The sequence below is a fragment of the Uloborus diversus genome, chromosome 2, assembly GCF_026930045.1.
Source record: "Uloborus diversus isolate 005 chromosome 2, Udiv.v.3.1, whole genome shotgun sequence".
NCBI classification, from domain to species: Eukaryota; Metazoa; Arthropoda; class Arachnida; order Araneae; family Uloboridae; genus Uloborus; species Uloborus diversus.
Genome location: NC_072732.1, coordinates 17,730,515 through 17,753,479, shown reverse-complemented (window position 1 = coordinate 17,753,479; position 22,965 = coordinate 17,730,515). Strand labels below are relative to the sequence as shown.

Sequence of the window (22,965 nt, the reverse complement as noted above, 5' to 3'; positions counted from 1 at the left end):
TTTCCGAATGTAGCCTTAAAGATGAATTTTCTTTTTCTCTCTTTTTAAGCCCTTGGATTTTTGCAGTTTAGCCTGAGTCTTTAAAACATCAAATCGTGTTGTTTAGATAAAGTAAAACAAAAGGCATTTTACAAAACAAAAGGTACATTTTATTGCAGCACATTATTAGTCACAACTTACAAAAAATATTCACTCATTTTAGGAACCTTCATCGTAACATATGTACAGAGGCCGTGGATAAAAGTCTGCAAAAACTTGGAATGCACGACGATGTGTTTATTATGTTAACGTGCATGAGGAGTTTTGCATCAATAACTACCTAAACTATTATCACTGCAATAACATCGATGATTGGATGAAATACGCTCCAGATTCTATCACGTGAACAATGTATCATCGATTTTGATTGGTCTTGGGTTCACCATTTCTATAATTCGAATGTTTTCTGTGGTGTTAAAGTTCCTGGACTAAAAAAAATGCCTGCGACTAAAATTTAGCTAAATTAGATTGATCACAGCATCAGCTACATGTTTGTTTGATGATCTTATTTCAGTATTTAGGATACCTGACAAGATACATCTGCAAAAATTTTTACTTTTACTAGCAAAAAAGTGCATGCTTTCGATAAAATATCAAGAGAAAAATGAAGTGTAGTAGTGTAAAAGCACATTTTGGTTTTATGTCCCCAATAAATAATTCAATTGAGAAACGACTGCTGTCTAGTAATGTTTTTGTACTAAAAGTAATGTGTAAAATGAATGTTTTTGTACAAAACGTAAGTTTTTCAGTATTTAAATTACATTCAATAAATAATTTTGAAGTTTATATGCTTGAACGTAATAACTACAAAAAGTTAGTAATCATTAAATGAATTGTTTATGTATGTATAAAACTGCTAATGAGAAATGTTTTATGGTACAAATAATTTACCAATGAAATAGTTATGCAAAGGGTATAACCATTTACTTACAAAATAATTTTTGGCTATATCTTGCTTGAGATCTTGTTTGCGGTATTATATTAAGCATACCTTACACACTCTGATAAATTATTCATTGAGAATATATTTTCTCTTCCTAGTGCATTTTATGTTCAATTTAAAGAATTTGAAAAAAATGTAAATGAAGAAATATTGCTTTGAGTGCGCGCATTTAAATCATTGACGCTTTAAATTTTTTGGTTATTAAAATAAATTTATATTGAAGTGTACCAATTTAAAAATTATTCAGAAAGCTCAAAAAAAAATTTAAGTTGTGATTGTTTTTAATTTGTCTTTGGAAGAATCATTTTTAGAATTCAGTGAGTAACGTTTGAAGAGCCATCGGTTTTTGAATCTCAAGAATCACTTGTGTCCATTTTATGGTGGAGCCGCCATTCTTAAAGTGAACCACGGTTCTTTGCATTGAACTTACAAAGTTGGAGCGAACATATCGTCATACTAACAATAATGTCAACACATATTTTCATCTGATTATCACGTGAAAATATATCTTAACTTATTGCGTTTGTGTATTTGATTAGTCTTTTTTTTTAAATCTATTTTCAGTCAAGTATTTTTTTTTAAGCTGCATTTTAGGAACAAATAATTAAGGTTTCATTTACGGCCTTATTCATCAGCCGATTCAACCCTTCTTCAGACACTCCCCCGAACCGATGATTGAAGTCTTCTACCAACAACGATCCTATTCACCAGCAAAGTTAAATCGTCGATGAAAGCCTTTTTCATCCAATCAAAAGACCTCGAACGATTGAGCGTATGACTGAAGTTCAACTCGGCTGGTAAATGAGGGTATAAGAAGCTGAATTTGGCGGTTCAGGTGGCTAATGGAGGCTTGATTTGACTGGTCAATACGACCGTTTCTCAGTCATTAACAGATTGCATGACTATAGTGAAGAATTATCTAAATCAGATCTTATTTAAGAATTATCTAAATCAGGCTTTCAGCAGTGAAATCCCGTTACAACGAACTTCAAGGGACCGCAAATTTTGTTCGTTGTAACGGGAATTTCGTTATAATGGAATTCAAACAACGTACTGGGATTTAAATCGGGACTGAAATTTTATTTCGTTGAAACGGAAATTTCGTTGTATTGGTATTCGTTGTAACGGGATTTCACTGTATTTGCTCAAAATGATTTGTTCTGTGTATGTTCGTCTGCCAAGAGTGGACGCAACTTCTGGTTTGAGAGTGGAGGGAGTGTCATTATTGGAAAGAGAAGGGCAAAGACAATTTTTGAGCACAAATAGGTGGTCTGGGACGAATTGGTTAGAATAAAATATCCAAAATTCAGCTCTAGACTATATCTGATTGGTTAAGAAAGAGGGAGTCGTGTCCCCTATGTCACTCCCTTCTCTATTCGCCCTCGTCGTCAGCATAAATATATCATCGAAAACTAAATGGCCTATTTATGGCCATTTAGTTTTCGATGACTTTTTTTTTTTTTTTTGTTATTGAAGCATGGATTTATTATCAGGTGAAAATTACGTGGTTTAACTTTGCATGTTCTTGACATGGGGGGCTAAGTCTTCAGGAATGGTGACGCAATGCTCGCTCCAGTTTGTGTTCGAACGTCATGATTCGACATCACACCACCTTACTTCTTCTTAAAGGCGTAGAAATCTCCTGTGGGGTCTTCGATCCATGGATAGTTTTGGGGGCATTCTATGCAGGTATGGAGTCGAATGGTTTCTCCTGGAAGCTCTCTGGTGGTGAGAGGACAAGCATTTGGCAGGGAACAGAAGGGTTGTCCCTTGACATCGCACTTTTCTTTCCAGGGAGCGAAGTCCCGGATAGATGACAGCTCAGTGGGGGGACTGCATCCACTGCAACACTTGCGTCATGGTGACGAAGTATACGTCATTCTTACCCAGTACTTCGTCCATCCACTGTACCAGGGCTGCCAAGTAGTCGGGGTTGAGTCTAAGCCATCCAGCGTGGAAGTATAGACCTGAAATGAAATTAGTTTATCTTTTAAGCAGGTGTCAATTTAGACAATACAATTTCAATGTTAGATATATCAGAGGTTCCCAAACTTCAGACCTCCGCGGACCCCCTCCGAAAAAATTACGAACTTCGCGGACCTCCCCTCCCCCTCCGGCGCGCGAGATTTTTTTTTTTTTAACACAGTTATTTTTTTTTCCTAATATTTTTAACGCTGTTTTTTTCCTTTAAATTTATTTATTCATTATTCTGTAATCTTTCTGTATTCTTTTCAGAGCTCTTGTCTGGTTTCTCATTTCTTACATTACTATTGTGAGTTATGGAAGTGAAATTCGATTTGAAATTTAAAAATAAAAATGTTATCATCAAATTTCGACAAGTTTACTAATAAAAATGAACTTTTTAAGTTAGTGAACAAAACACTGTTAGCCTAGTTTAAGTGTGTTAAGTCATGCACACAAAATGAATTAATGTGTAGTGCGTTGAGTTCCGGGGGGGGGGGGCTGCTGCGTCCTGCATGTATTTAAGCAGGAAGTTTTTTATTCCTCATAAATGTGCCTTCGTTTTGAATTAAAATATCATTACTCGTCCTTCAATCTCAATTATATTTAACGCTTTAGCTGGATATCACGCGGACCCCCGGGGTCCGTGGACCACAGTTTGGGAAACTCTGAGATATATGATACAAAAATGAATTCTTTTCCGTGAACCTTGAAGCCTGTATTATTCATTTATTGGGGCAGTTGTATTTGTGAGGTTTGATAAAATTATTTATGTAAGATGGATAGAATTGTTTCTTGAGGGTCGATAGAATTGTTTCTTAATGGATACAGAAGTGTTTCTTGATAGATAATAAAACTTTCTTGAGGGCCAATAAAATCGTTTCTTGAGGGTTGATATAATTAGTCCTTTAAAGATGCAGTGTAAGAATTTGACAACGGAGTAGTAATTCCTAATAAGTGGCAGATGGCGATAAATCATCCAGCAAAATAATTATGAAATGTTCTTTAAATGGATTAACTATGTATTTGAATTCATCCTCAAACAACTGATGCAATATTTAAAAAATACTAAAAATATTCGTGAAAGTTATGACAGAAATCCTGCTGTTTGTGACACAGTCAAAGGTTAGATGAACCTTAAGAACGATATCGTATTTGGACTTAACGTTCATTGATGATTCATCCAGAAAAAGTTACATAATGTCATGGGGCACACCACCTTCGCAATTGAGGAATGGTAAATCCTCCACTGACGTCAACAAACGTTAACATTTTTTTTTTTTTTTTGAGCAATCACGATTGCTTATTGTTCTCACTTGACTGTTTTTGGCGTTCCTATGATTTTATTTTCCCACCGCCACCCTCCACACCATCACCGTCGACCGGCTCCTCACGATGCTGCACCTCTAGCGAAAACTGTCTCCAGGTTTCGTCAATATCCTACACTTACACGCATACATACACGCACCTACACACATATACATATATACACCTACACACACATACATACACCTACACACATACACAAAAACATACACACACAAACACACACACACCTACACACTCACATACACACAACTACCCACACACTCATGCCTGCACACAGACACAAACACACATGCCTACACACATACACAAACACATAAACACACACACACCTACACACATTCATACAAGCAACTAGCCACACACTTATGTCAGCACACAGACACAAACACACATGCCTACACACATACACATACCCCCACACACAAACATACACGTCTACATACACACACACACACACTCGTGATTGCGAAAAACATAATTTGAATTCAAGATGACAAAATTCAAATTAATTTTTTTTGTCCGATTTTGGAGGCGTATAAAACAAGGCCACAAGTTAAATAATGTTCTACGCCTTACCAAGAGGAGCACGATTAGTCTTGTAGTGTCTGTCGAAGTTGTGGTTGAGGAAGTTGTAGAATTGCTCTCCAGAGATGATGTTGGAGCAACTGTCCACCATGGCGCATCCTGCAAGCTCCTCGTCGAAGTTAGGATCGTCTCTCCTGTCCAACTCGTTCATCACCATTTCCCATACAGCGTGTGACCTTCAAGAAATTAAATTAAGAGAGTTAGGTGGTTAACCAGGTGCTGCTGGAACATTGGGCTACTTCATTTTTTTTAGCTACTCATTCAATCGTTTAAACAAAAAAATGTTCAAATCAATCGTGGTTTTCCTAAAAATAAAGGAAGATTTCAATTGAAAGGGGGGAAAAAAGTCTTTAAAAACTTGATATGGTTATCCAGATACTGTCCAACCACGGATTGTATGGAATTTTCAAACGTCCAGATGAGACGAACCTATCTGCATGAGAGGGAAAAATAAAAATTTGAGGAGTGTATTCCGCTCATTTGGATGAGACTCTGCTTCTGCAAAAGCTGACATCGCTAAAAGTAATACATTTGTCCATTTCCGGCTGTAAAACGGATGTTTGTCTTTCCATACAATCCGTGGTCAGACAGTAGTGTGAAAATATTGGACCACATTTCACTTTTTTAACTTTAATTCATTCACATTTAATCTTTTGAGTAAACGTTTCGTTAAAATCAATCGTGGTTTGCTTCAAAATAAAGAGAGATTTCAGTTGAAAGAAAAAAGTCTTTTTAAAGTTTATAAAAACTTAGATTTGGGAATTTAAAAATTGTTACAGGACATGCATCTCACCTAGTGGGACAGTTCTGTCCATTTCCATGGCACTTGTGTGGCATTCTGAAGTAGAGGGTGTATGGCCACAGTGGGGGGTTGGAGAGTGGTGCAGTGAGGGTGGAGTCGTACAGGAAGGCCTGTTCTTCCATCATGGAGAACTGCGCATTGCCACCGACCCTTAAGTATGGTGACCTTACGCCTACGATGGAGTTGTCAGTGATGTTTCCAAAGCGTTCCAGGATCAGTCTTACTCCGGCCATCTCTTTGGCCCAAGTGTCCAGGCTGGCATCTGTCCAATATTTCTCGATGTTTCGATGCCTGTAATGATAAAAAAACAGTCCGTTAATGAACAAATCTTCATTACACGCCTTCTGACTTAAAAAAAACCCCAGCAAAATAGTAATTTAGGTTTATCTGCGCCTGACATTCAGGCACAGGCATATTTTCTTATCTATCATAATTTTTGCTAGATAGTCCAGTCAATGAAGGCCAAAAATTACCTATTGTCGGAACAAATAGAGACAAGCTGAATTTTTGCCAGTTGCTAGTACCTAATGAAGGGAGTATTTTCCTAAAAGTTCCCGTCCCTCCCCCTTGAGCTTTCCCCCTATAGCCTCCCTTAAGTATAAAATTATAAGTTATCGAATAAAAGCTTGTGTATTCGTTAAATTTTATTCAAATCTTGTAAACATGACTATTTTATATCCTTATAATATAATACACGATAATTAACTTTTACATTTTTTATAAATTCACTAATATTTTTGTAATTTGATCAATTACATCATTTTACTTAATTTTTGCGTTTTTAATGATGTAATCTTGTACTCTTCTCATATCTGAATTCATTATTCGAAAAAAAAAGCAATGTAATTTTTAGAGCAATTTCTAAATTTTCCAAAGATATACACTTAAACGCAAAATGACTATAATGCGAGTTTTTCATGAGAAATGAATTTTAGAGCTTACGCGAATTCCTCGCCCGCGAATTTACGAAAAAGAAAATTTTCGCAAAGGAGTCGCAAGGCTTAAGTATCGCCTTCGTTATTAGCTATTAAATATTAGTTTCGTAAATGGACTTTCCCATTTGCATCACTGAAAATGAAAGTTCCACCCACCGTACTAATCTAAAGTTCGCTTTATTAGTGTTAATAAATAACCACTCCACATCGTTCATTTATATTTTTAAATTCTAAAAATGAAGTTAATGAAATATAATTTCACCAAAACACGCTCTTTATCAAAAGTATGAAAATGGAAAGAAAAAGAGAAAGTTTCAGACAAGTAAAGAAAAGAAAAATTTTTTCGATATGCTTGAACAACTAAAGAGTGCGTCGAATATAATTACTGTATCTACTGTACAGCACTATTACAGTGCTGCATTTTATTATTGCATGCTATACGTACGGTACTGTTTCATTTTATGCCTCTCTCTCCCATTCATTTTGTTTATCGTAATAGTTTGCAACATCGTAACAAGTTTGCAACATTTGCTTGCAATAGTTCAGTGTGATTCAGGGTTGCCCATCCCCCCCCCCCAAGTTCAATGGCGCAAATCCCCCCCCCCCCCCAATGTTTCTCAACCGTCTTTCCTTTTTTTATTTTTTATCCCTCTTTTTTTTAAATTTATTATTTTTTTTAAATATTTTTTTATTTATTTTTTAAAAATATGTTTTATATATTTATTTGTTTTTAATTATTATTATTTTATTAGAAAGGTTCGGTGCTTCGCCAATGACATACGCACACACACGCACGCACAAACTAAAATGAATGAAATAAAATATAAACAAAATAAAAAAATAACTAATTTAAATTAAAAATAAATTAATAAATGCATTTAAAAAAAATTAAAAAATCCCCCCCCCCCAAAAAAAAATTTTTTTTGATGGCGCAACTTGCGCCATAATCCCCCCCTGTGGACACCCCTGGTGTGATTCATGATAAAAATGAGATTCTTTGACGATCTCTCTCGATTCGTCGTCTATCCAAGAGTTATTCAAATTCGTCGCATTAGATCGCTGATAACTTTCTGAATTTTTGAGATATTGAACTGGAATTTTGTTATGAGTTGGGGATCCCAGTTGGGTTTTAAATTATGAAAGTTATAAATTGCTATCTTTCGCGCATGTGCAGTAGGGTGGTCCAAAATTTCGAAGGTGAAAATTTTTTGAGTCCTACCCTCCCATTTTGTTCCAATGTATTAAAAAATAAATCAGACAAAATTTGAAAACATTTCGATAATATTTAGAGGTAGCTCAATGCAGATAAAGTTTTCATCATTGCTGAATAGATCGAATACGACACACGACCATTGACCTCACTAAGGTAAAATACAATTGCTATTTTTATTAACAAGAAAACAATTGCTTTATAAAATCGCTATTTTATATAGAGACTTAACAATAGCCATTATGAAAATAGTTTTGTAAACACAAGTAAATACATAAAATCTATTCCTTTAACAGTCGTGATCGAATAAATTTTCAACTTGTCGTTGCTTACGTATGTATTCTTAATTGTTTTGGTTTCACCACTGTTGGAATGGCAGTTTGCAGTTATTTCTGAAATGTATATGTCTCTTTACTTTAAAATAACTGAGCATGGCAAATACATCAATTAGATCAAAATCAGAGGTTTATCTTCTTAGTTCAACCATAAGTTAGCTGATAGGTAGTAAACTAGCTTCAATTTGAATGGCATTGGGTATGTTTCTTCATAACCATATTGAATTAAAGAAAACCGTAAGAGAATCTTCAAGAAATACAATACAAGAAATAACAACATTTTGGCAGAAAGCCAGAATACCCGTACAAAGACCCCAAAACTGTCAGCCCAAGTTAGAAAAACTTTATTAACAATGGAAGTTATTGAAAAAAAAAAAAAAAAAACAGAAGTACAATGACACAAAAAAAATAAAGAAGGTAAGCTTTGCAGGACTGGGGCCTAACTGACAAAGTTTCTGCAATATGCCTTGACACAATGAGTGTCAATACCGGGGAAAGCAAGGATACCCGTGTTTTACTAGATCAAAAACTAAAGAAAAGGTTACTATATTTTCAATGTCGACATCACATTATGGAATTAATTATTGTTGCGGTGTTTAATAAATGTTTGGGTTTTTCTTCCGCACCAGACACACCTCTTTTTAAACGATTCCAGGCCTACTGGGAATTCATAGACAAAGACAAATGCATCATAGGCATCAACAATAAGGACATTTCAGCACAAGTGACAGATGTAAAGGATGATACAATAGTGTTTGCTGATAGATTATTACATGACATGCAAGCGAGAGATGATTATCAAGAATGTCTTGAACAAAGAGTTAAATATTTCTTGGTAAAGCTCCTCCACATGGTATCAAATTTGTAGCACCTGGGGCTATGCATCATGCTGGATGGATGTCCAAAATTTTGTATTGTTTCAAAATATGGATGTTTAGCTGTCAATTTACCATCACGTCAATAGAAGAAAAGAGATTAGAAAAAATATGCATATTTGTTGTACATGTGTATTTAAAGGCTTGGATGACTGCTTCTATGCCTCAAAATGCACCGTATAGCGATTTTGATGAAATCTTTATTGAAGTATAAAAAGATTGATGAAGACATAAGCAAAACTGCAACACAGAAATTTGCCAATCACCTGTGGTATTTGTCAGAAGAGCTCGTGGCATTACCCCCCTTTTGCCAATAAAGTGCCACACAGCATTAAAAGACAGATGGTGAATGCAATGAATGAAGTAAATGAGAAAAATAATGTGGTGGAGTGCCCTAAGATTTTGCTAAAACATTTTATGGATATGAAATTTGAAGAACTTGTGACAAAGGGATCAATTTCATTTTTCCAAAGCATGGGTTTACCTGATACCTTCATTCACGTAGATCCAGAAATCTGGGAGCTTCAGGAGGATTTTAAAAAAGCAAGAAGGATTATTCAAAGAATTTCAGTGGTTAATGATAATGCTGAAAGGGGTATAGCCTTATAAAAGAGTTTAATGGAAAAATGACACACAATGAAGAACAATTCCAATTTTTGTTGCAAGTTGTCACAGAACATTGACGAGCTTATCCTGGATGTAAAAAGCAGAGTTTGTAATGTGTACTAAAGAAAGTCATATACATAACTATTGAAATATTATTATGTAACTATTTTTAACTTACAAAATGCTGGCAATTTTAATTAAATAAATTATATACTTTTCCTAGCATCAATTTTATTTCAATCTGCATTTATAGCATAAAATGGTAAAACGCGAAACTTTGAGGCTGTTGAGCTACCTCTAAATATTAAAATTATGAGCTCAAACTTCACAATAATTATTTTTTACTCGGATGGAACCAAATGAGGGGGTAGGACCAATAAAAATCAAAAATTTTTTAAAAAGGGCCTTTTTTGGACCACCCTAATGTGCAGTGAAGAATTAATTCAGTAAATTACCGCCCATTAGCAAGGGCTAAAGCAGAAATACGTAAAATACACCGCCAGCTCAGTCATTTCCAGCCGAGGACTGCAGTTTCGTGCTTATTAGCACTCCTCAGCCCGGCATAGGAAAGTGACTGAGCTGGAGATGGAAAACCTCTTAAGGAAGCCAAGAGTGCGAAACAAACTGGTAGCTAATATAGAATTAGCAGACCAGACGAGTGACCGAAGCAATGGTTCGGTCCAACTCGAAGATTGAACGCGAGGCAAGGTATATTCAGTAAATTACCGCCCATTAGCCAGGGCTAAAGCAGAAATACGTGAAATACACCGTCAGCTCAGTCATTTCCAGCCGAGGACTGCCGTTTCGTGCTTATTAGCACTCATCAGCCCGGCATAGGAACTCCAGCTCAGTCACTTTCCTATGCCGGGCTGATGAGTGCTAATAAGCACGAAACTGCAGTCCTCGGCTGGAAATGACTGAGCTGGCGGTGTATTTCAAGAATTAATTGCTTTAAACGTTCATATTTCATCAAATTTGCAACAGTTTAAAGTACAGTCAAATTTTAGTATTAAACTTCTCTTGTATGCTGTCAAATTTTCATTAAGTTTGGTAAATTTTGATGGAAAACTTTGCGTGTTACGAGCCAAAAACCTTCAAATAAAATTCTTAGTTTTGAAAGAAATGCTTATATTTTCATGAAAATCAATGATACTTTTCCGAAAGTACGTTAAATAGTTGGAAATAGTCAGCTAATGAATGTCTGAAATTTACGCTTATTCTCAGCTATTGACTACGAACGATGATCAAAAAACATTTTTATTTTCCTCAATTTGTTGCTGATCCCCTAAATGCATCGGCGATATAACTTCTATTGGAAAATGACAGCTGAAGCATGCCTACTATGTGACAAAAGTTACAAAGCAATTGGTATCTTATCTCTCGAGAAATCCTTAAAAATGTGAATTTTTGAGTGTCCCAATACTTTTGGTGATATAGAAGCCTTTGAGCGCTAACTACTCTGATTTAAGGTCACTATATAAAGGGGCTTATCCGACATTTTGGTTCCAAAATTGCTGGGGCACAAAATTTGTTTTTATAAGGAAGTCTCGTTTGCAGAAAACTGGTGCCCAAGCTTTAGCTGAGTTGCTTGATTAATGATTGATTATTTTTTTCTGTAAATAAAAAAGATTTAATTAATACAAGTTAGAAAATAAATTAAGTGTGGAAATACACTCAACGATAAACATTTCCCAAAACATTTTTGTTGAATATGTGAGTTAAATTAACTTTTTAGATTCACCTTAAGGGGTCTAAGTACCCTTAACCTTCAAAATGTTATGGCTAATTTCATTCTGAACAATTTGATACCTTATTTATTACCATACGCAAAAAACTTTTCAAGTTATCGAAAAAATGCGTATACTTTCCCCATAGAGATTTATGTTAATAGCAGCTGTTTAAGCTTCTTTTTCTCGGGTTGCGTTTTCTCAGGTTTCTCGTTTTGCGCGCGTGATATCTCAAAAAGTTTCTTATATATTTCTGTAAAACTTTTTGTGCATGCTTGTCTGGTTTAGTTTTATGATCTGAAGCTAAATTTGTTTTTCTTTTTAAAATTATTTAATTTATTTTCGAAATTTTATAAGTTATCATCAAAAATTTCCAAAATTTTGGGGGGAAATATTTTTTTATTTTAATATTAACTTTTATTTTTAGTTAAAATTTAGGTTCAGATCATAAAAATAAACCAGGCAAACAGCCATGAAAAGATTTGCGGAAATACATAAAAAACTTTCTAAGATATCATGCGCGCAAAACGAGAAACCGGCATTTGAGAAAAAGAGGCTTAAACTGATCCTGTTAACATGAATCTCTATGGGGAAAGTTTCGCATTTTCACGATAACTTGAAAAGTTTTTTACGTATGGTAATAAATGAGGTATCGAATTGTTCAGAATTAAATTATGCATAACATATATTTTTTCCAGAAAATTGAAAATTTTGAAGGTTAAGGGACCCCTTTTAAGTGACATTTTACTCATTTGAACATCAATTGTTTTACGATATAGCAACCAGCAAATGTTATAACGTATTTATAAATACTGGAAACATGGTTGGATACAAAGCTGTTTTGGAACCAAAATGCCGGATAAGTGGACCTGCCCTCTTATAGGGGTTTTACTCTGAGTGGAAGCGCTTCGCGTGACCGGTGTGCTTCCGGCAGCAGACTGAACACTTTTTCGTGCAACACATTATATCATCCAGCGCACAATGCAATTACTATTACTTTGTCATTACGTAACGAGTTAAAAGATTTTTGAGCAATCACGAATTGCTTATTAAGCTCGCTTGACCGAAGTTGATGTCGCTCTGAGTTTTCAGATTACCATGACGACGAGAATGAGTCAAGCTCGTTGTTTTAATATTTACTGAAATGACACATTTTCGTCGCCATGGTTACAGGTAGTTTGCGTTCATTCAAGGCTTAACTTATGCAGATTTTACTTGAAAAAAAAGGGAAGGTGTAAAACTACGTTTTTTTCAGGAAAAACATCAACATAAAAGAACTTAAAAAGCAAAACTTCATCTGAGTTCAAAACTTCCAGATCACTAATCCCTATCATTTAAGATTGATAGGAAATGAAAAATATTATAAAGGTAGACACTGTAAATTTAATCTTTATGATAAGCATACGTGTGCAAATTTGCCATAATAACCAGATCTTTATTATCGCATCCTAATGATATCGTCGCCTCAGAACAACAGTAAAATATCCTACTCTTGCTTTGAGGCGACGATAGATTTTTCGAACTCAGGCATATATCATGGGATTACAGGTCCTTTTATCTTGTCTCATTTAGGTTAGCCAGGTTGAATGCATTGCATGTAGCGTATGAACCAAGAAAGTTGTATACATCGTCGCCTCAGAGCAATAGTAAGACCCATCTAAACCTGCTAACAACAGTAAGATATCCTATTGTTGCTTTGAAGCGACGATATATTCTTCGGACTTAGGCATATATCATGGGATACAGGTCTTGTCTGATTTAGGTTAGCCAGTTTGAATGCATTGCATGTAGCGTATGAACCAAGAAACTTGTATATATCGTCGTCTCAGAACAACTGTAAAGGTATCTTGCTGTTACTCTGAGCCGACGATATATTCTTCAAATTTGGGCAAGTATCGTGGGATTACAGATCCTTTTATCTTAGTCTCATTTAAGTTAGCCAGTTTGTGAATTGTAAAAACTTAACAAAGTTAATCATCAGGTCACAAAGTTAGGCTTGTGCCATCTAGAAAATTTATTTGTCATAAATTTCGAATTAATTGTTTTCATTTTTTTAACTAAATTTTACATCAATCCAATGTTTAACCATAAAATCGAGCTACGTCTGCATTCGCGCATGTGATTTGGTTAGAGCCGCTATATAGATAGGCCGACGCATCAGCTTAAATTTAGCTATTTTGGATCGGATTTTTCATTGTTGCACTGCTTAGGTTACCACAGCAAAGTTTCGGATTTCGCCAAATTTGCAGGAAATAATATTTTACTAGCTGCGTGCCCGGCGTTGCACGGGCTACCTAAAAAATGTAAGAGCAGTCCAGTTGATGCTTTTGTAGTACACTGACACTAGTTTCTAACGCGTTAAGGAATAAATAAATGCGCGTAAAGCAAGGTTTGCAAAACACCAGTAAAACATATTTTTGCCAAAACACCTCATCAACGTTAATAATCGTTATCAATGATACAAGTTATGAGTACATTTTCAGTCAGCACAAAAGGGGAAAATATATGCATTATCAACTATAATCTTTACTCACGTTAAACTGAATTACATCTGATAGACTATATCGGAAATATTTATGCACAATAACAATCCGCTTTTTACATAAAATAGTCTACTACCCGGCGTTGCCCGGGTGTTTATTAATGCAACATACCACTCAGATAAATATTTGGATGGATTCTATCCACATGGTCGTACAAGAATTACATCAATCCGTTTTCCAGGTACAAACCCTCAAAGAACTCAAATAACTTGTAAATCACTCATTTACTTTACGACGTGCACGGTCCACCTCGAAAATAAAAGTTATGTCAAGTGACGCGAGTTCAACACTCAGGCTTGAACCAAAAAAAAAAAAAAGTCAGTGAAATTTTGTGGCAGATTGCGGAAAACCCCCATAAAGTAAACATTTTAAATCCCCTGATTACAGGAAAAGCCTCAAAACAAAAACAAGAATTTTACCTGTTCATATTCGAGAAAAAGAAATGGCAACAGATCTTTCATCTCAATGATTTTCTTCACGCTGTAAATTTTAATAAAAGCGTTCATCCGGAAAGTTGAGTTGAAGCACTGAATAATAATTTGAATGGAGGAAAGCCTTCGAAAAATAGGGATTTGATTTTGAAATCTAAGAGTCATAATTAATAGTTTTTAATTGATATATCCGCTAATTATTATCAGAGGATTATGTTAAATAGCCAAACATGAAGACGGGAAGATTACGAATCCATCGATACCTGGTTCGATGGTCAGTTCACTGTCGTTCGGGAGAAGAAGCTTGGACATAGATAGATAGATAGATAGATAGATAGATACTCAGATTTTATATGTATAAGATTTTATAAACAATTCACGTGCCACTAATAATTGCTTACAGTGAACAATCACCAACGCGATAACTCGCCAGAAAAGACAACCACTCAAACATGCGCTCCGATCCAAAAAGGCTGATCTTAAGCTGATGCGTCGGCTCGTATATAAAGGGTGTCCCAAAATTAACGCAAGATTTGAATTTGCCACAATTTTTGCTGTGAATTGTTGGCAGCCACGAAAAAAGAACAATTTGACAGCTGGGAGTTTAGGCTTAGTAAAAATGGAGTGTTATGCTATTATACAGCCAGCGAAACAATTCAATCACTGCATAAGGAATTTCCTGTTCGTGTACTCTCTCGTTTCGGTGATATGAATTGTACCCTAGATCGTGTGATTTTACATCATTAGACTTCTCCCTATGGGGTTATTTGAAGTCAAACGTCTATGTCAGCAATCCCACAACCACCTGCGCATTACCTAATTGCGATATCGAGCGCCAATAACAGTAAATTGCTTGACCCGCCCAAACTTTCATTATTTTTCAAATAATTGTTCGATAATGAAAACGCATTATAGAATCGAAAACGCTCCATTTGTAATAACCCTAGACCCTCAGCTTCCAAATTGTTCTTTTTTCAAGATTGCCCACAATTTATTGCAAAAATGGCGGCAAATTCAAATCTTGCGTTAATTTTGGGACACCCTTTATATAGGGGCCTTAGATGTGGAGGATGATACTCACGTGATAGAGTGTGCTGCTATCTCGTGACCCTTCCTGTGAAGTTCCTGCACGGCCGAGTAGTTTGTGTATTTGTGAGAAACGAAGAAGGTTCCCTTTGCCGAACAGCCGTTGGGGTTGTTCCTTCCATCTCGGAACATCTTCTCGTACACGATGATGTTGTTGTTGTTGACGGCGTCGTCGAAGGTGATCGTGATCATCTGGGGCACCGTGTTCGGCTCCAGTCGTCCCGGGATCTGGGTGCCATCAGGGGAGCAATAGCAATCCGGGAGCACGCACTGCGTCTGGTCGCACGGGGGAGCTCTGTTGGGGTCGCGATCCACAGCTAGGAGGGAAAATGCATCAATCAGTTTGCAATACAGGAAGCCTACGAACTAGTTGGTCAAAAAGGATAATCCGTGGAAAGAAATTTACGGGGGGAAAATGGAAATAGGGTCAGTTGGGGTGGGGTAAAAACTCTATATCCACTCGTGTAGTCAGGGCCGGATTTAGGGGAGGGCAGGCGGGGCCACTGCCCCGGGGCCTCCACAACAAAGGGGCCCCCACAATAAAATTTTTACAAAATATCCTAACTTTCACGGGTCAGCAAATTTTACGTTTTTTCTCCTAGTCTTTTTTTTTTTTTTTTTTTGTATTTCTACAAAGAATGTTTGCACAAAAATAATATTATTATCGATATACTATCAGAAAGCCCTGATTGCAAATATCCATTTACTATCAATTTTTTATTTGATCGAGCATTTCAATGGCTTTTTTTTTTAAATTCATTTAATTTGTAATTTGCACCTATGAGTTAAAGAGAAATAAAGTAAGTAAAAAAAAATCCGAAAAATGGTTAACTTTGCAGGTCATTCTTACAACTTCTCGCTTCTTGAGCTCAAAAATTTAAAAATTATTTGACGAAATGGCTTGAATGGAAATTTTTTAAATCGAAAATATTGGATATATACATATATATCAAAATATTCGGATATATATCAAAGTATCGGATATTTTCGAAAATATGATGATCTTTTCGAACCCTGATTAGGGGCCTCCACTCCTTCGTTGCCCCGGGGCCTCCACACTTCCAAATCCGGCCCTGCGTGTAGTAATTTTTGAAACTAAACTATTAGTGAGTGAAGACTGGGCAACATGAAGAAGACATTCTGAGAGCTCCGCTTCTTTCCAAACAATTGTCTAGACATCATCATTGTTGAAAGATGACGCTGCGAAAAGAGTTCTTGTTTTATCCTTAGTGATCTTACATTTTTCTATTGTGGTGGTTGTAATCGGGACTGCGGAGTCGGACTGATTTTGGGGAAAAGGAGTCGGAGTCGGGAGTCGAAGGTTCAAAATTCCAAGAGTGGGAGTGAGTCATTTTCCCTCAAAGACCGTAACTCTACCAGTGCTTGTGGAGTCGGAGTCAAATGCTCTAAAACTTCCGGAGTTGGCAGTTTTCCCTCCGACTCTGCAGTCCTGGTTGTAATTGATTACAGAATACTGTACTCCGTTCAAGCACTGTTTATTGCACAAAACTAAAGGGTGTCCCAAAATTAACGCAAGATTTGAATTTGCCACCATTTTTTCCATAAATTGTTGGCAGCCATGAAAAAAGAACAATTTGACAGTTGAGAGTTTAGGGTTAGTAAAATGGGGTGTTATTGTACCATACAGCTAGAGAGAGTGAAACATTTCAATGACTGCATAAGGCATTTCCTAGTCGCGTACTCTCTCATTTCGGTCATCAGAATGGGCACCCTAGATCGTGTGATTTAACATTTTTAAATTTCTTCTTGTGGGGTTATTTGAATTCAAAGGTCTATGTCGACAAGCCCACAACCACCCGTGCATTACCGTGTTGCGATACCAATAACAGTAACTGCTTGACCAGCCTCAACTTTCATTATTTTTGAAACAGTTGTTCAATAATGAAAGCGCGTTATTGTATCGTATAACGCTCCATTTTTGATTACCCTAAACTCTCAGCTGTCAAATCGTTCTTTTTTCAGGGTTGCCAACCATTTATTACAAAAATGGCGGCAAATTCAAATCTTGTGTTAATTTTGGGACACCCTTTACATCCTCACTGTTCGAGTGACAAACACGCTCAGCCAATGCAGACTTTCACACTCCACCTCGGGGGTGTGTACATGATTCCACAATTGAGACAGTGAGAAGCAAAGGGATGCAAGTGGACTATTTTAAATTTCGAGAAAAACGCGTTTAAAGATCAGATCCTAGATAGGCTTTCATTGATTTTTTTCCCTAAATCATGCTATACAGCAGCGTCTACCAGGGCTACTAGTACAATCTCTTGCCCCAAAACAGAGGAGAGGTTCACCTACCATCTATACTGGTTATCTCCAAATTTGTAATTTTGCCACTTGCATCCCTTTGCTTTTTACTACCTCAATTGGGATCTCCACAATTGCATGGGGATTCCACAGTAGCAAAATTGCTCGAATATTTGGGGGGTTCCCCCACACTTCAGAAGGTCTGCAATTGTAAACTAACTGGCTTCAACTAGTTTTACTTGTCATGTGAAGGTTACTAGCAACATTTGTTCATGAATTTCACCTTCCTAGCTGTTTTGATGTGCCAATTAGGTGTTTCAATTTACCCCATAAATCCTGCACTCTGGGGTAAATGGAAACAACGATTTTATTTTATTATTATTATTATTTTTTTTTTTTTTTTTTTTTTGAGGATTGAATTCTTGTGTAAATAATACCTTTGTATGTATTTTACATAAATTCAGCTCATAATCTTGGGCATCATTTTGCAAACTTATATTAAGAAATCGCCTTCTTAAATGTAGAAAGCATTTCTTGCATATAGTTTAGGTGGAAACTTCTGATGTATTCATATTTAGCACTTCTAATTGTCATAGTACGAAATGGAAAATTGGGAATGGAAAGTGAATTTTTTGGGTTTAAATTGCATTAGAAGAACATTGAGCAATTAAATATTAATGTAAATTTTAAAGCCTGTTAGAGCTGAGAAGAAGTAGAAAAACGAATGAAGCAAAAGAAAATATTACGCTAACATTTTCACTTAACATATACAGGATGTCCTGAAAAAGACTGACTGTTTTTAAAAATTTGTAACAGGAAAACGGTAAATGATAAAAAAAATAATTCTTGCAGAAAATTCATGTGGTGGATCGTAAAAATTTTCCCCCGAGTTCCGAATTTTAATTGAAAATTTTTCCAGTAGATGGCGCTGCAGGTAGTAAGCCCGTAAATCAGAAAAAAATAGAAAATTACAGCATAATTTTTCGAAAATAATGAACAAAAGAACAAAACAATATTTTCAAACAATCGTCGGCTGTTATCCCATGTCGCAATCGGAGGAAAAATCGGTGAATTTCAATTCTCTTTTTTGACTTACCGGCTTACTATGTGCAGCGCCATTTATTAAAAAAATTTTGAACTAAAATTTGGAACTCTGAGGGGAAAATTTAGGGTCCACCACAAGAATTTTCTACAAGAATTTGTTTTTTATCATTAACCGTTCTCCTGTTATAAATTTTTGAAAACAGTGAGTCTTTTTCAGGACAACCTGTATGTTTACAGTAATTGTTTACAACATAACAGTGCTGGATCTGGGGGGGGGGAGGAGCCGGGGTCCTTGCCCTAGGCGGCAACTTCTGAGGGGTGGCAATTCACTCTATTTCTGTGTTCTGTCGTTGAAACTCAATATAAAAACTCGAAAGATGATGCGTAGGGGCGGCAATTTCAAGATTTGCCCAGGCTTGAAAAATCGTAATCCGATACACTGCATCATAAACATCCAGGATAAATTATTGCGCTCAAGTATTTCAGCTATTGAAATGATTGGAAAACATTTGTAAAAATCTCTCATGACTCATTTTGTGAAAATTTGTATTGTCTTCAAAGATGGTATTATACAACGTCCATTGATAGCGAATGGGTTTTGTTTGTTTGTTGGCAATTTAAGTAAATATTGCGTCGAGTTTGATCAATTTATGACACTTCACAGTTTTCGCACTATTAATTAAATTAATTATAATGAACATAGCAAGTACTACTAAAGGGTGTCCCAAAATTAACGCAAGATTTGAATTTGCCACAATTTTTGCTGTGAATTGTTGGCAGCCACGGAAAAAGAACAATTTGACAGCTGGGAGTTTAGGGTTAGTAAAAATGGAGTGTTATGCTATTATACAGCCAGCGAAACAATTCAATCACTGCATAAGGAATTTCCTGTTCGTGTACTCTCTCGTTTCGGTGATATGAATTGTACCCTAGATCGTGTGATTTTACATCATTAGACTTCTCCCTATGGGGTTATTTGAAGTGAAACGTCTATGTCAGCAATCCCACAACCACCTGCGCATTACCTAATTGCGATATCGAGCGCCAATAACAGTAAACTGCTTGACCCGCCCAAACTTTCATTATTTTTCAAATAATTGTTCGATAATGAAAACGCATTATAGAATCGAAAACGCTCCATTTGTAATAATCCTAGACCCTCAGCTGCCAAATTGTTCTTTTTTCAAGATTGCCCACAATTTATTGCAAAAATGTCGGCAAATTCAAATCTTGCGTTAATTTTGGGACACCCTTTATATACAAAATCAGCAATGCTAAAACTTACTGCAAGCATTTTCATCTGAACCATCACTGCAGTCGGGCAGTCCGTTGCAGAACAATTCCTTTTCAATACAATCGCCGTTCCCACAGGCCAGCTTGCCAGTGTCGCATAAAGGTTCGTCTGTCGCCAACAGTGGTGTTGCCAGACGAGGCTCTGTAAACGAAACAACCATCAATACCTTTTTGCATTTATATAATATTCTTTAACTAAATTAAGAGACTCAGATTCACAGGTAAATCATTGTACCGTCATGTTGCAAGAAGTTATAATAACGTCTAACAGGATTGAATTAACGGGCTCAAAATTTCTATGTATGATTACTGTCTATATTCTCCCTGAAGTTGTTCATTATGTAACGAAATTGGTTTCGTTTTATATTACTGGATGTTTTTCTCATAAAAATTACTATCCTGAAGCTGCTCAATGTGTGACAAAATTGGATTCGTTTCATATTACAGGATGTTTTTCATATAAAAATTACTATCTCGAAGCTGCTCATTGTGTGACGAAATTGGTTTCGTTTCATATTACTGGATGTTTTCTTATAAAAAAATACTATCCCGAAGCTGCTCAATGTGTGACGATATTAGTTTCGTTTTATATTACTGGATATTTTGTTATAACAATTACTATTTCGAAGCTGCTCAATGTGTGACGATATTGGTTTCGTTTCATATAAAAAGATTTATATATTTTTTAATATGAAGCTTCTCAATGTTTACGGTATTGGTTTCGTTTCACACGCGCGACAGGATGTTTTCTTTTTAAAAAAAATCCATTCAAATTTTACGGGATTCTATGAATCAGAAAGGAATGGGCCCCGACTGTTGATCCTTCTATTCTGCTTTTGAATTTATGATTAGTCTTATCTGTGTACGGTTATAAAACTATTTCAACGGTATAGTTATTCAGTAGTACTTAATAACATTCTAAACTACTGGGCTTATACATTTTTCTTTTTAGTTTTTTTTTTTTTGGTTTTTACGCAGTCGGGTTTTTTGTTTTTATTTAATAATTTTTTATTTTAAACTTTTTAGTTATTTTTCATTGACTTAGTTATTATGATTATAAGACGGTACGTTTCGCAACCTTGTCATTTCACTGAGAGAGTTTGTTTGTATCGTGAGGTTTATTAAGTAACTTGCGGTGGTCTAAACTACTGTTAATTAGTCCCTCTAGGGACCTAACTCGACTTAAAGCTACATGTGCTTGACCTTTGGCAAAAATGCGCGAACTTAAGTCAACTACAGCACAGCTATATTGAACAGCATGTATAACTCATGATGACGCGAAATCGGAAACGTCGTCAGTCAAATCTTTCTCTCAAAACTAAAAAAGTCTCTCAAGAAATTACACGTCGCAAAACTCAGTCCCTTGAATCAAGGCAAAAACAAATGCAACATGTTAGAGATAAAAATCGAATTAGTAGACTTTCTTTCTTTTGGTGAATTTTGCACAGGTTTATTTTGATGAGGACTACAATCTGAGTCTTGCCTTCGTTACGCATGATATATTTTTATGACGTACAGAATACATATAAAGAACACATAAAAGAATTTACATCAGAAAGAGGGGAAAGTACATCCGGAGCGAGGGTATCTTGACGCACCGCCTCAAGTGGGAGAAGCAATCGCTTAGACCACTCGGCCATTGAGACCCCAATTAGTAGACAGTAAACAAAAAAATTCAGGCAGCGAAAACTACCTGCATTTGTCGCACGCAGGTAGCGTGCGACACAATGTGCTACACCCAGCATGCGCCGATCCCAAACTGACAAAATGGAAACTGGTTTTTGAAATGATACTTTTGATTACTGTCATGTGTTTAGTGACACTCCCAAGGTTAAGACAAATCGATTGACGTAAGAATTACCAAAATTGGCCAAGGCGTTTAGCCTGTAGAACGCCACATAGGAACAGACATACATACATACATAGACTGATAAACACATTACCCTTCTTTGCGTCGCGCACGCGCAGTCGGGTAAAAAATAAGGAAATGCTTTCGTTACATTTTACACATTGTTGATGGAACATCATTTAAAAATGAAGATCAGTAAAATGAAAAAGCACAATAAATCAGTTTGATTAACTGAATCATGTATACTTATTTATTTCAATAAACAAAGTCAGATGATTTGATTAAATAAAAAAGAGTTAAACATACTTAATTGTACTGTTTAACTATTTTCTATTATCGTTTTGAATAGATTAAGTCAGAAAAAGAGTCAAAGATACATAAGATACATCCTGAACATTACTTCAACATTTTTAAAATGTAGTGCAAAAATGCTAGAAATGATTCATTATCAAAATTTAAAATAATCGTTAAAAAATATATCTATCTTTGCAATGTATTTGTTAATGATGATGACAGGCATTATTTTATAAAAATTGAACTTGTTCATCCAGACACAGGCATAAATTGTCCAAACTTTCAGTGTCGTTGAGATTTTATGAATTAATTTAAATTTATTTGGAACATTCTACCTACATTGAAAGTCTTTTTTCCACCCCATTTGAAAATTAAATTTTGGGCAAAAACTTTTAACAGTTATATTTAAAGCAGTAATTATGGTTCGCTTTACAGGAGAATAGTTTTTGGCTCTGCCTTCGGCACGTGGTATCCGACGATTCTATTTCGCTGTTTTCGGAAGAAAGATTATGATCATAGCATTTTGTCGTAGAGGACACTAAGACTGTTTTGCACATTTAAGGGGTCCGGGACACAAAAATCGTCAAATTTTGCAATTTTTTTTTAACCATTTAAAAATTAGTCCGTTTCTTCTGCTTAAAAGGACGTTTGAATCGCGTTTCTATCTTTATTAGAACAAATGATATAATTCGTTTTGTTGCCCGCACCTAACTAATGTGTATTGAACTTTAAAACTTTAAACGCGTTTTTCTCCATGATGCAATTTTTCCCGATTTCTTGCATTCAAACTCTTATAAGTCAGGAACCAA

The 22,965-nt window shown here is 35.7% G+C and overlaps 1 pseudogene; it reads right to left on the bottom strand.

The window, feature by feature from the left end:
* The window catches only part of LOC129217758 (chitin deacetylase 1-like), a 75,796-nt pseudogene continuing 52,831 nt past the window's right edge, over positions 1-22,965 (bottom strand).